Here is a 12,766-nt window from a genome sequence, read left to right on the forward strand (position 1 = left end):
GCAAAAAAAAAAAAAAAAAAAGAAAAAATGACATTTTAAAAAAAATATACCTTTTAAGAGGTATGGGCGGAACTGACATTTTGACGTCACTTCCGCCCTCCTATGGTATAGAGACGAGTGGGGGCCATCTTAGCCTCACTTGTCTCTATGCCCAGCTAGGAAGAGGACCCGATCGCCTCCGCCACTACCGACGGCTCCGGTAAGCGGCGGAAGGTACGGGAGGGCGGCGGGAAGGGGGTGGCACCTCTCCCGCCGCCGATAGCGGTGATTTCGCGGCAAATCCGCCGCGGAGACCACCGTTATCGTACAGCCGACCGCCGCCTGAAGAGATGGATATCTCGGTTGTGGCAGCAGCTGCTGCCGTTACCGAGATATCCCTCTTCAAAAATAGGACGTACATCGTCATGCGGCGGTCGTCAAGTGGTTAAAGAAACCAGAAGTTACGCGGTTGGCGTTTCTGACGAGTTTGCTAATTTGACAGAACACTGGCTCTTTCTTATTTTTTAACAACAATAAAGCTTTTTGTAAAAGGAAAATGACAGGCGATCAAATCCATATTAGCTATAGATACAAATGTTTGGCAGTCAAGGGGTTAAAATGAGCCCAAGGCTACAATAACAGCTGTTAACTTGTATGAAATGTGCTCTCCCAGCTATGCACTATGTACAGAAGGCCTCCTGGGGAGGTATGACGTAAAATTCAGGTGTATTTCCCCGCCTGAGCCACGGGTGCTGCATACAACCGCCCATAGAAAGCTGGTCTCTCCTGAAGAACGGGTACCCACCCCAAAACCTTGAAACTCTAGCGACCGCACTCCCTCTTGTTCTGGGCTGAGTATTTGGTAATGGCTCTGTACGTAATATTGTTTTATTATGCTATATACACTAATTGTATGTTCTGAAATTCAGTGGTTGCTACCGGACTAATGTATTTTTATCTAGTGCTTGATGTGAAAGTGGTTGTAAACCCATATACACTCACCAGCCACGTTATTAGGTGCACCTTGCTAGTACCGGGTTGCTGCCTTAACCTCCCTGGCGGTATGATTATTTCTGATTTTAGGTGCTGAAAGCGGTACCATTATTTTGCATGGAAATTTGGCATTTTATATTGTAGGCCTGTAATTCTTAGAAATAATTCACTTAAATCCGTCCAAACCAGAGTCTAACAGACATCCCGGGTATGATAAAATTTGAAATATGAAAGCATAAATTATAAAATTATATATATATATATATATATATATATATATATATATATATATATATATATATATAGATAGAGACATATTAATAATAAAAATTATTCAATAATGTAATCAAAAACACTGAAATGTGCTGAGTTGCAGAATTGTTGCTGTCATTACTTTTAATGTTTGACGAATTTCCTCACAAATTACTCAATTCTGCGAGTGATTTTAATCCCGCGTACACGATCAAACAATCCGGTGGAAAAGCGTGTGGGCTCACCAAGAAAGTAGTTTTGCACCAAAATATGTCCGCCGGACTGCGAGTCCGGCGGACATACGGCCGTGTGTGTGCTAGTCCGCCGTACTTTTGAAATGAACGGACTTTTCCCGCACAGAGAAAAGTCCGCTCATTTTGAGCGCGGCTCCAGGTAGCCGGGACCAGCGAAGGAGGCGTCGCTGGCCCGTCACTTGGTATTGAGGTAAAGGGGAAGCCCTATGCCGAAAAAACGGCGTGGGGGTCCCCCCCAGGTCTATATCAGACCCTTATCCAAGCACGCAACCCGGCCGGTCAGGAAAGGGGGTTGGGACGAGCGAGCGCCCCCCCCCCCCTCCTGAGCCGTGCCAGGCCGCGTGCCCTCAAAGCACCTTGTCCCCATGTTAATGAGGATAAGGGCCTCTTCCCGACAACCCTGGCCGTTGGTTGTCGGGGTCTGCGGCCGAGGGGCTTATCGGAATCCGGGCGCCCCCTTTAATAAGGGGGCCCCTGGATACCAGCCCCCCACCCTATGTGAACGAGTATGGGGTAAAATGCTTTCACCTGTGAATTTTTTTAAAAAAAAACACACAAGGGTTAAAATAGTTTATTGCACAGCTCCGGGGGTCTTCTCGCCGTACTCCTCCGCTATCTTCTGCTCTTTTGCTAGCTCTTTTTTACTAGAGGAGGAGCCTGGCTTTCTTCTTAATCGCCGCAGCCCTCTTCTTCCGACTTCGGGGGTCTTTTCCCCCTCTTCGGTTCTTCTTGCCGGGCCTCCGCGCCTTCTAGCTCTTTTACAAGCGGTGGCCCGGTCTTCTGTCGCTGTCTTCTCTTCTTCTGTTCTTCTGTTCTTCTCTCAGAGCTGGGACTGTGACATCATAATGGGTGGGGACATCATCTGGCGATGTCCCTATATAATTTGCTGCACGCCGCGTGCCTGTCATTGTGGCCAGAGACAGTGACGAGGCAACAGCTCAAGAACAGAAGAGAAGACGGTGACAGAAGACCGGGCCACCGTTTGTAAAAGAGCTAGAAGAAGGCGTGGAGGCCCGGCAAGAAGACCCCCGAAGAGGGGGACAAGGGGCGCTCGCTCGTCCCCACCCCCTTTCCTGACTGGCCGGGTTGCGTGCTCGATTAAGGGTCTGATATGGAGCCATTTTATTTCGGCGTAGGACTTCCCCTTTAACTCCATACCAGATGACGGGGCTAGCGACGCTTCCTTCGCTGGTCCCAGCTACCTGGAGCCACGCTCAAAATGAACGGACTTTCCTCCGTTCATTTCAAAAGTACAGCGGATAATCCGGTGGACTTGGTCTGCCGGAAAAGTCACGTGTGTGGGTAGGTTCACTCGTTCGGAAAATCCAGCGGACTTTACGGCGGTTTGTCTGCCAGACTAAGTCTGCCGCATAGTCTGATCGTGTGTACGTGGCATAATTTATTATCACTGTTTTTCTAGTTGGTCTAAAAGCACTTTTGATGTAAACGGACATTTTTTGGTTGCTATGGACAATCTCCTGTTTCCTGGCATAAAGAATAGTATTTACTATATAAAACTGCATGCAGGACACTGGACAATCCACTAGGGACAAAAGGGATGTGTAATTATTTGATACAGTACTGTAATCTGTAAGATTATAGTATACTGTGTTTTTTACTTTTTGAATTTGACGCCGAACTCTGTCCCTGTGCGTCGCAACGCTCGCAGGGAACAGAGCTCGACACTGTGACAGATCTAGCGAGACACGGCAGCTCACTGATCACAGCGGGAAGACATTGCTGGATCAAGGGGACAAGGTAACTAAACCCCTGGGATCCCGAGGCTGGCTCTGGAATACTGCTTATGGTACTGAAATCTTATCCCGGGCCAGACTCGGGAATTCCGCCAGGGAGGTTAATTCTTCATGACATAGATTCACCAAGGTGTTGGAAACATTCCTCAGAGATTTTGTTCCATATTGACATGATGGCATCACACAGTTGCTGCAGATTTGTTGGCTGCACATCCACGATGCGAATCTCCAATTCCACCACTTACCAAAAGTGCTACATTGAATTGAGATCTGGTGACTGTGGAGGCCAGTGGAGTACAGTGACCTCATTGTCATTTCTAGAAACCAGTGGTGAGATGATTGGAGCCATCAGAAGATACCTTGTTTGTAACGAGTGGTTATTTGAGTTACTGTTGCCTTTCTATCATCTTCCCATTCCCACCTCAACAAGGCATTTTTTCTTCCACACAACTGCCACTCATTGGATATTTTTTAATTTTACGGACCATTCTCTTTTAACCCTAGAGATGGTTGTGCATGAAAATCCCAGTAGATCAGCAGTTTTTGCAATACTCAGACCAGCCCGTCTGGCACCAACAGCCATGCCACATTCAGCCTAGGTTCACACTGATGCGGGTTTGACTGTTCAGCTGAACTCACATGATTTCAATATGACATTTCAGTCCCACTTTGGGGTGATTTGAGAGACATCAGTGTGGGTTCATGCACAGATGTCTATTGAAATCTACTTAAAACTAATTTTGGGAATTGGTGCGGCTCTGCAAAGTTAGTGCTGCTGCCGGCAATAGACGGCACGATTTGACGTCATATCGCATGTCACATCTCCCCGATGTGAACAGGGGCTAAAAGTCAATTAAAGCGGAGTTCCAGCCATTTCCGTGTTTATTAAAAGTCAGCAGCTACAAAAAGTGTTTAGCTGCTGACTTTTAATAAACACACCTGTCCCGCGGTACATCAATGCGGCCGGCATCACTAGTGTGGGCACCCAGCTGTGACCGCTTGCTGCTTCACAGCCAGGTGCGTACTGCGTGTCTTGAATGGCCGGACAAACTTCTGGGACCTGTGACCTGTCCCAAAAGATTTCAGGGAGGGAGGGGGGCAGGAGAAGCACCCCCCAGGTGGACCGAGCAGAAGTGGAAGCTGGGTACCTGTCAAAACTAGTAGATTCAGTATAACATGTATGCGAGTAGAAATGTTTACATGCATCTTGGTACCCATCCGTTTCGTGAGACCCAGCTTGCTCTTCAGGGGTAGATGCGTGTAAAAATTTACCTAGAATTTGGCGATATAGCATAGTATTGATTATAAGGGCACAGGATAAGAGGTTCCCAAACTCACCACTGAACTTGACCAAGGCTACAGGTGTGTGGCTCTCAGAAAGCGGCAGCAGGTGCCTTACCAGGGAGCTGAGGGGGTGAGGCCAAACAGGACTTTCCTTTCTCTCTCGTCTTATCATCTGCTGGTATCCCCTGCTTTTTAATGCTCCCAATAGTCTCCATGTCCTTACCATTTTTGGCCCAGGCCCCTTACTTTCGCATAGACATTTTTATGCCAATACTCATTGATTTTACTCTGTTACTTTAGACACCTGATAAACATACTTATATTTACAGCCTATACCTTTTATGGACGAGCGAGGTCCCCTGGGGACATATCACAACACTCATGTTGTGCCTGCTCTCTGTTAGGCCCCTGGCGGTAACCTGTTTGACCCCGCCCCCTCAGCTGCCTGGTGAGGCACCTGCTGTCACTTTCTGAGAGCCATACACCTGTAGCCCTGGTCAAGTTCCCAAGACCCCTCTTACCCTGTGTTCTTATAATCAATACTATGCTATATCGCCAAATTTATACTTTTTCATCCAAGGTACATCTTTACACGCATCCACCCCTTAAGAGCGAGCTGGGTCTCGCAAAACGTGGCAGGTACCAAGATGCCCGTGTACTATGACTGCTTACATTTATGTACCAATACTCTGTTTATGTATCTCTTTACAATTGCCAATTGTTGGTGATATCTATGCATGTAAACATTTCTACTTGAATACATTTTATACTGAATCTACTACTATTATGTTTACTGGTGGGAAAATGGTACCTACTTAATTTAAAGTCCTAGGGCAAATTCTTTGTTTTATTATATAGTACAGGGATGGAGGTGTGTCACTGGGGACACCATGCCTTTTTCCTTTTTCTATATTTCACATTTGTAAAAGGAAGACGTTTGGAACCACCAGGACTCTTCCTAGAGCGGGCTGCCCAGTCAACTGAGCGTTAGGTGAAGAATAGCCTTAGTCAGGGAGGTGACCAAGAACCCGATGGTCACTCTGACAGAGCTCCAGCGTTTCTCTGTGAAGGGAGGAAAACCTTCCAGAAGAACAACCATCTCTGCAGCACTCCACCAATCAGGCCTGTATGGTAGAGTGGCCAGGCGGAAGCCACACCTCAGTAAAAGGCACATGGCAGTCCGTCTGGAGTTCTCAGACCATAAGAAACCAAATTCTCTGGTCTGATGAAACAAAGATTGATCTCTTTGGCCTGAATGACAGGCATCATGTCTGGAGGAAACCAGGCACTGTTCATCATCTGGCCAACAGTGAAGCATGGTGGTGGCAGCATCATCCTGTGGGGTTGTTTTACAGTGGCAGGAACTGGGAGATTAGTCAGGATCGAGGGAAAGATGAATGCAGCAACAGAGACCTCCTTGATGAAAACCTGCTCCAGACCTCAGACTGGGGCGAAGGTTCATCTTCCAACAGGCCAACGACCCAAAGAACACAGCCAAGATAACAAAGGAGTGGCTATGGGACAACTTGTTGAATGTCTTCGAGTGAACCAGCCAGAGCCCGGACTTGAACTTGATCTGAAAATGGCTGTGCACCGATGCTCCCCATCCAACCTGACGGAGCTTGAGAGGTCCTGCAAAGAAGAATGCAGAAACTGCCCAAAAATAGGTGTGCCAAGCTTGTAGCGTCATGCTCAAAAAGACTTGAGGCTGTAATTGGTGCCGTAGCTGCTTGAACAAAGTATTGCGCAAAGCCTGTGAATGCTTAGGCTACTTTCATACTGAGGCGGGCGTTGGCGGTAAAGCGGCGCTATTTTTAGCGTCGCTTTACTGTAATTTTAATGGCGCTATTCGGCCAATAGTGGAGCGGTTTTAACCCCCACTAGCACTCGAAAAAGGGGTTAAAAGCGCTGCTGCAATTTTGGAATAAGACTGTAGCATAACAAAATATGGAAAAAGTAAAGCGATGTGAATACTTTCTGGATGCACTGTGCACATGTATGTATGTATGTATATACACACACACACACACACACACACACACACACACACACACAACACACACACACACACACACACACACACACACACACGCATCTCAAATAATTATAATATCATCAAAAAGTTTATTTATTTCAATATTTCAATTCAAAAAGTGACTCATATATTATATAGAGTGATATATTTCAAGCATTTCTTTCTTTTTAGTTTTGATGATTATGGTTTACAACTAGTGAAAATCCACAATTCCAGTATCTCAGAAAATGTGAATACTGTGAAAATGTTCAATATTGTGGAGTAGTGGTGTCACACTCTAATCGGCTAATTAACTCAAAACACCTGTAAAGGTTTCCTGAGCCTTTAAATGGTCTCTCAGTCTGGTTCAGTAGGTTACATGGGGAAGACTGCTGACTTGACAGTTGTCCAGGAGACAGTCATTGACACCCTCCACTAGGAGGGTAAGTCACAAAAGGCCATTTCTAAAAAAGCTGGCTGTTTAGAGTGCTTTATCCAAGCATATTAATGGAAAGTGGAGTGGAAGGAAAAAGTGTGGTAGAAAAAGCTGCACAAGCAACAGGGATAACCGCAGTCCTGAGAAAATTGTGACGCAAGAATACGCAAGATGTAAGAATTTGGGGTAGATTCACTAGGAGTGGACTACGGCTTGTGTCAGTGCTTCAAGAGCCACCACACACACACACACACACACACACACCCAGGACATGGGCTTCAACTGTTGCATTCCTTGTGTGAAGCCACTACTTGAGACAACATCATAAGTAAATTTTGCATTTCATTTAGAAATCAAGGTCCCAGGGTCTGGAGGAAGAGTGGAGATGCACAGAATCCAAGTTGCATGAGGTCCAGTGTGAAGTTTCCACAGTCAGTCATGATTTGGGGAGGCATGTCATCTGCCGGTGTTTGTCCACTGTGTTCTATCAAGTCCAAAGTCAGCGCAGCCCACTATCAGGAAATTCTAGAGCACTTCATTCTTCCCTCTGCTGACCAGCTTTATGGAGATGCTGATTTCATTTTCCAGCAGGACTTGGCACCTGCCCACACCACCAAAAGTGCCAATACCTGGTTTAATGATCATGGTGTCACTGTGCTTGATTGATTGGCCAGCAAACTTGCCTGACCTAAACCCTATAGAGAATCTATGGGCTATTGTCAAAGAGGAAGATGAGACCCCAGACCCAACAATGCAGACAAGCTGAAGGCCGCAATCAAAGAAACCTGGCCTTCTATAGCACCTCAGCAGTGCCACAGGCTGATCACATCCATGCCACGTGGCACTGATGCAGCAATTCATGCAAAAGGAGCCAAACCAACTATTGAGTGCACACTATACTGTACATGGACATGCTTTTCAGTAAGCCAACATTTCTGTATTAAAAATCCTTTTTTTTTTTTATTGGTCTTATGTAATCTAATTTCTTGATCATACATCACGGGACACAGGAGCTTCATTACATAGTGGGTTATATAGGCACCTCTGGTGATTGAACACTGGTTAACCCCAATTAAGGAGAATTCCTCCCCTATATAACCCCTCCCATATGGGAGGCACCTCAGTTTTTCGCCAGTGTCTATGGTGGCCTTGCCGTTCGGCTTGCTACGGCCCCTCGAGTCTCCACAAAGATTCTGGACCCTCTCTTGGCAAACCTAAGAGCTCACGGTATAGCCGTCAGGGCTTATCTAGACGATTTGCTTCTCATGGAGAAAACAGTAGCGTTCCTGAACCACAGCGTCACCAGAACACTAGAACACCTGGAACACCTAGGTTGGATCATAAATCTAGAAAAGTCGTCCCTACAGCCTGCCACCAGGTTGGAATACCTGGGTATGATCATCGACACGGCTCAGGGCAAGGGATCTGGTGCGCCTAGTTCTGGGCAGGAGATCTTCCCCCATTCGATTGTGCATGAGACTGTTAGGGAAAATGGTCGCCTCCTTCGAGGCCGTCCCATTCGCCCAGTTTCACTCAAGGCCTCTGCAAAGATGCATCCTTGTGGCTTGGAACAGGAAGCCCCAATCCTTGGATCTTCCTATGCGTCTATCCCCAGGGACACGCAGGAGTCTCATCAGGTGGTTACAAACCAAGAATTTGCTGAAGGGCAAAACTTTTTTTCCTCTTGCATGGAAGATTATCACGACAGATGCCAGCCTGACAAGCTGGGGAGCAGTGTTGGAGGAGACGTGCTCGCAGGGGAAATGGTCTGCGATTGAGAAGCTATTGCCCATAAATGTCCTGGAGATCCGGGCAATTTATATGGCTCTCATAAAGTGGTCTTACAGACTACGAGGTCTCCCTGTTCGGGTTCAGTCCGACAATGCCACAGCAGTGGCATATATCAATCACCAGGGCGGTACGAGGAGTCTGGTGGCCCAAAAAGAGGTGAATTGCATACTTGTCTGGGCAGAAAAGCATGTTCCGTGTCTTTCTGCAGTCTTCATTCCAGGAGTGGAAAATTGGCAGGTGGATTTTCTGAGCCGCCAGCAGTTGTGCCCAGGAGAATGGGCTCTGCACCCCGACGTGTTTCGGAACATATGTCACAGGTGGGGTACTCCAGACATAGATCTGTTTGCATCCAGGTTCAACAGGAAACTGGACATTTTTGTGTCAAGGACAAGAGATACACTTGCTCAGGGGTCAGATGCTCTGACAGTTCCCTGGGATCAGTACAATCTGATCTATGCCTTCCCCCCGAGCCCGCTTCTGTCGCGGTTCCTGGGAAGAGTCAAGAGGGAGAAAAAATCAGTCCTTTTGGTGGCCCCGGCTTGGCCCAGGCGACTGTGGTACGCAGAGATCATGAAGTTGGCAGTAGGCAGGCCGTGGATCCTCCCTCTCAGGCCAGATCTGCTCTCACAGGGTCCAATTTACCATCCTGCTTTACACAGTCTGAATTTGACGGGTTGGCTGCTGAGACCCACATTCTGAGAGACCGTGGCCTTTTGGGGCCAGTCCTTTCTACTCTGGTCAATGCCAGAAAGCCGGCCTCCAGGCTTATTTATTACAAAATCTGGAGGGCATATGTTTCCTGGTGTGAACTCCGGAAATGGCATCTTAGAAAGTATGTCATTAGCAGGATCTTGGCCTTTCTCCAGTCAGGCCTAGAAATTAATTTGGCCATAAGCACTATCAAGGTTCAGATTTCGGCCCTGTCAGTATTTTTTCAGAAGCCACTTACATCACATTCCCTGGTGCGGGCTTTCATCCAGGGGCCATGCGGATAAGACCGCCAGTCAAACCTCCGGTATGCCCATGGGATCTGAATTTGGTTCTCTCGGCTTTGCAGGGGCAACCATTTGAACCTTTCCATCTGGCTTCATTAGTTCTCCTGACTAAAAAATTGGTCTTCTTGGTAGCCATATCTACGGCTAGAAGAGTATCAGAGCTAGCAGCTCTTTCCAGCAAGGAGCCATATCTAATTATTCATAAGGACCGGGTGGTCATGCTTCCCAACAGGTCCTTTCTACCTAAGGTGGTTTCAGGATTCCATTTGAATCAAGACGTAATCCTACCATCCTTTTTTCCGGACCCACAGTCCGCAGAAGAAGAATCTTTGCACACTTTGGATGTGGTTAGAGCAATCAGTATATATCTTCGGGCAACTGCTCAGATAAGGAAAACTGATTGCTTGTTTATTTTGCCGAAAGGCCCTAGGAAGGGCCAGGCGGCGTCAAAATCCACTCTCTCAAGGTGGATTAGACAGGTTATTTCTCAGGCCTATAGTGTAAAGGGGAAGATTCCTCCTTTTCAAGTGAAAGCGCACTCTACTAGGGCTGCAAGTACTTCTTGGGCAGTGCATCACCAGGCCTCCCTGGCTCAGATCTGTAAGGCTGCAACTTGGTCATCAGTCCACACATTCACCAGATTCTATCAGGTGGATGTCAGAGGGCAAGAGGATATCGCCTTTGGGCGCAGTGTACTGCAGGCTGCAGTTTAGGTCCTCCGGTCCCTGGTGGTCTATAATTATGATCTGTGTCTCCCTCCCCTCAATCTGAGCATTGCTTTGGGACATCCCACTATGTAATGAAGCTCCTGTGTCCCGTGATGTATGATCAAGAAAATGGGATTTTTATATACAGCTTAACTGTAAAATCCTTTTCTTGAGAGTACATCACGGGACACAGGGCTCCCGCCCCTCTTGGGTTTTACGTGATTTCTTATTGCTTTGCTACAAAATTGAGGTGCCTCCCATATGGGAGGGGTTATATAGGGGAGGAATTCTCCTTAATTGGGGTTAACCAGTGTCCAATCACCAGAGGTGCCTATATAACCCACTATGTAATGAAGCTCCTGTGTCCCGTGATGTACTCTCAAGAAAAGGATTTTACAGGTAAGCTGTATAGAAAAATCAAATTTTTCTGAGATAATGAATTTTTGGTTTTCACTAGCTGCCTGTAAACCATAGTCATCAAAATAAAGAAATGCTTGAAATATTTCACTCTGTGTGTAACGAATCCATATAAAATATGAGTTTCACTTTTTGATGATATTCTAATTTCATAAGATTGAGAGGGACTCAAACCACTTGGCATACATCTTCCCTTGAAGGAATTTCCCACCTTCCTTATCAGAGTGGTAATCCACCATTAAGTATGCATATTTACTGGGGATAGCAGTAAAACTTCCTTGCGTGCTTGCCAGCAGTGCTCAGTTGTGGGGTGGAGTGTGGCCATTTGTAGACTGGTTTGAAAGGTCCTGTTTTGTTCCAGAAGTCCATCCAATATTGTTGGAAGTGTGCTGCTTGTGTGACATTATAGGTTAGCAAATATTTGAAATGTAAGACATTGCTGTCTGTGAGAATAGACCGCACCTAGCAATGACAACTACCTCCTGCTATCGCCCTGATTTCTAGTGACAGCATTTTAACATCCATCAGTGATTTTATTAATCATTGAACAGGTTTAAATGTGTGAGCTCTAAACAAATGCTGTGATTGCAAGCCGAGTCCTCCTTGTTGTGTTCTAAAATAGGAAATAGGTCAGGCAGAGTATTGTGCAGCCAAGTCCATATCATAAGAATGAGTCAGACTATATTGGTGGTATATGACCTTTTATACCTGCCAGTAATGCACAATGCATAATTTATTTTCATATTGTTCTCTGGCATCTGACAGGTATTTCAGTGACTGTTCGCAATGCACGTTGATATCCTGTAGTAGATCTGCTGGGAGTAGTTAAGCCTTTATTGAAGTTAGTTGAAAGACTTGAAGAGTCCCTGTATACATTTGTGTAAATTGTCTGTTTTACTGCAACACAGTGGAGTACAGAACATTTCTGTAACCAACTGTTTTTTCGAATCCATGCAGAAAGTATAGTTAACCAGTTCCCGACCAGCGCACGCCGATGTACATCGGCAGAATGGCACGGGCAGGCATATTGGCATACAGGTACGTGCAATCTTCAATGCCGCCCATGCTGGTCAGGACCCCCGTGAGTCCGGTCTCGGGTCCCGCGGACTCGATTGCCGCAGGCATACCCACGATCGTCTCACGGGGCGGCTGAATGGAGAAATGCCGTTTGTAAACAGCATTTCTCCATTCTGCCTAGCAACTAGTGATGCTGATCTCTGCTCCATGTGATTGGAGCAGAGATCAGTGTTCACTAAATGAAAGCCCAGCCCCCCACAGTTAGTTACACACCCCTAGGAACACTTAACCCCTACACTGCCACCCACTGGTTAATCCCTTCACTGCCAGTGTCATTTACACAGGAATCACTGCATTTATATAGCAGTGATTGCTGTATAAATGACAATGGTCTCAAAAATGTGTCAAAAATGTCCCATGTGTCCGCCATAATGTCGCAGTCACAATAAAAATCGCTGATCGCCGCCATTACTAGTAAAAAAAAAAAAAAATTATTAATAAAAATGCCATAAAACTATCCCCTATTTTTGTAAACGCTTTAACTTTTGCGCAAACAATCAATAATCGCTTATTGCCATTTTTTTTTTTATTTGTTACCAAAAATATGTAGAAGAATACGTATCGGCCTAAACTGAGGGAAATTTTATTTTTTTTTTTTATATTTTTGGGGGATATTTATTATAACAAAAAGTAAAAAATAATGCGCTTTTTTCAAAATTGCCACTCTATTTTTGTTTATAGCGCAAAAAATAAAAACCGCAGGGGTGATCAAATACCACCAAAAGAAAGCTCTATTTGTGGGGAAAAAAGGACGTCACTTTTGTTTGGGAGCCACGTCGCATGACGGCGCAATTGTCAGTTAAAGCGACGCAG

The 12,766-nt window shown here is 46.0% G+C and overlaps 1 protein-coding gene across 1 annotated transcript in view; it reads left to right on the forward strand.

Annotated features, from left to right (window-relative positions):
* The window catches only part of ZER1 (zyg-11 related cell cycle regulator), an 83,324-nt gene that overhangs the window by 15,103 nt on the left and 55,455 nt on the right, over positions 1-12,766 (forward strand). The window lies entirely within an intron of this gene.

Source organism: Lithobates pipiens, unplaced genomic scaffold (assembly GCF_037356315.1).
Source record: "Lithobates pipiens isolate NorthernLeopardFrog02 unplaced genomic scaffold, aLitPip1_a1.2 Scaffold_1, whole genome shotgun sequence".
In the NCBI taxonomy this organism is placed as follows: Eukaryota; Metazoa; Chordata; class Amphibia; order Anura; family Ranidae; genus Lithobates; species Lithobates pipiens.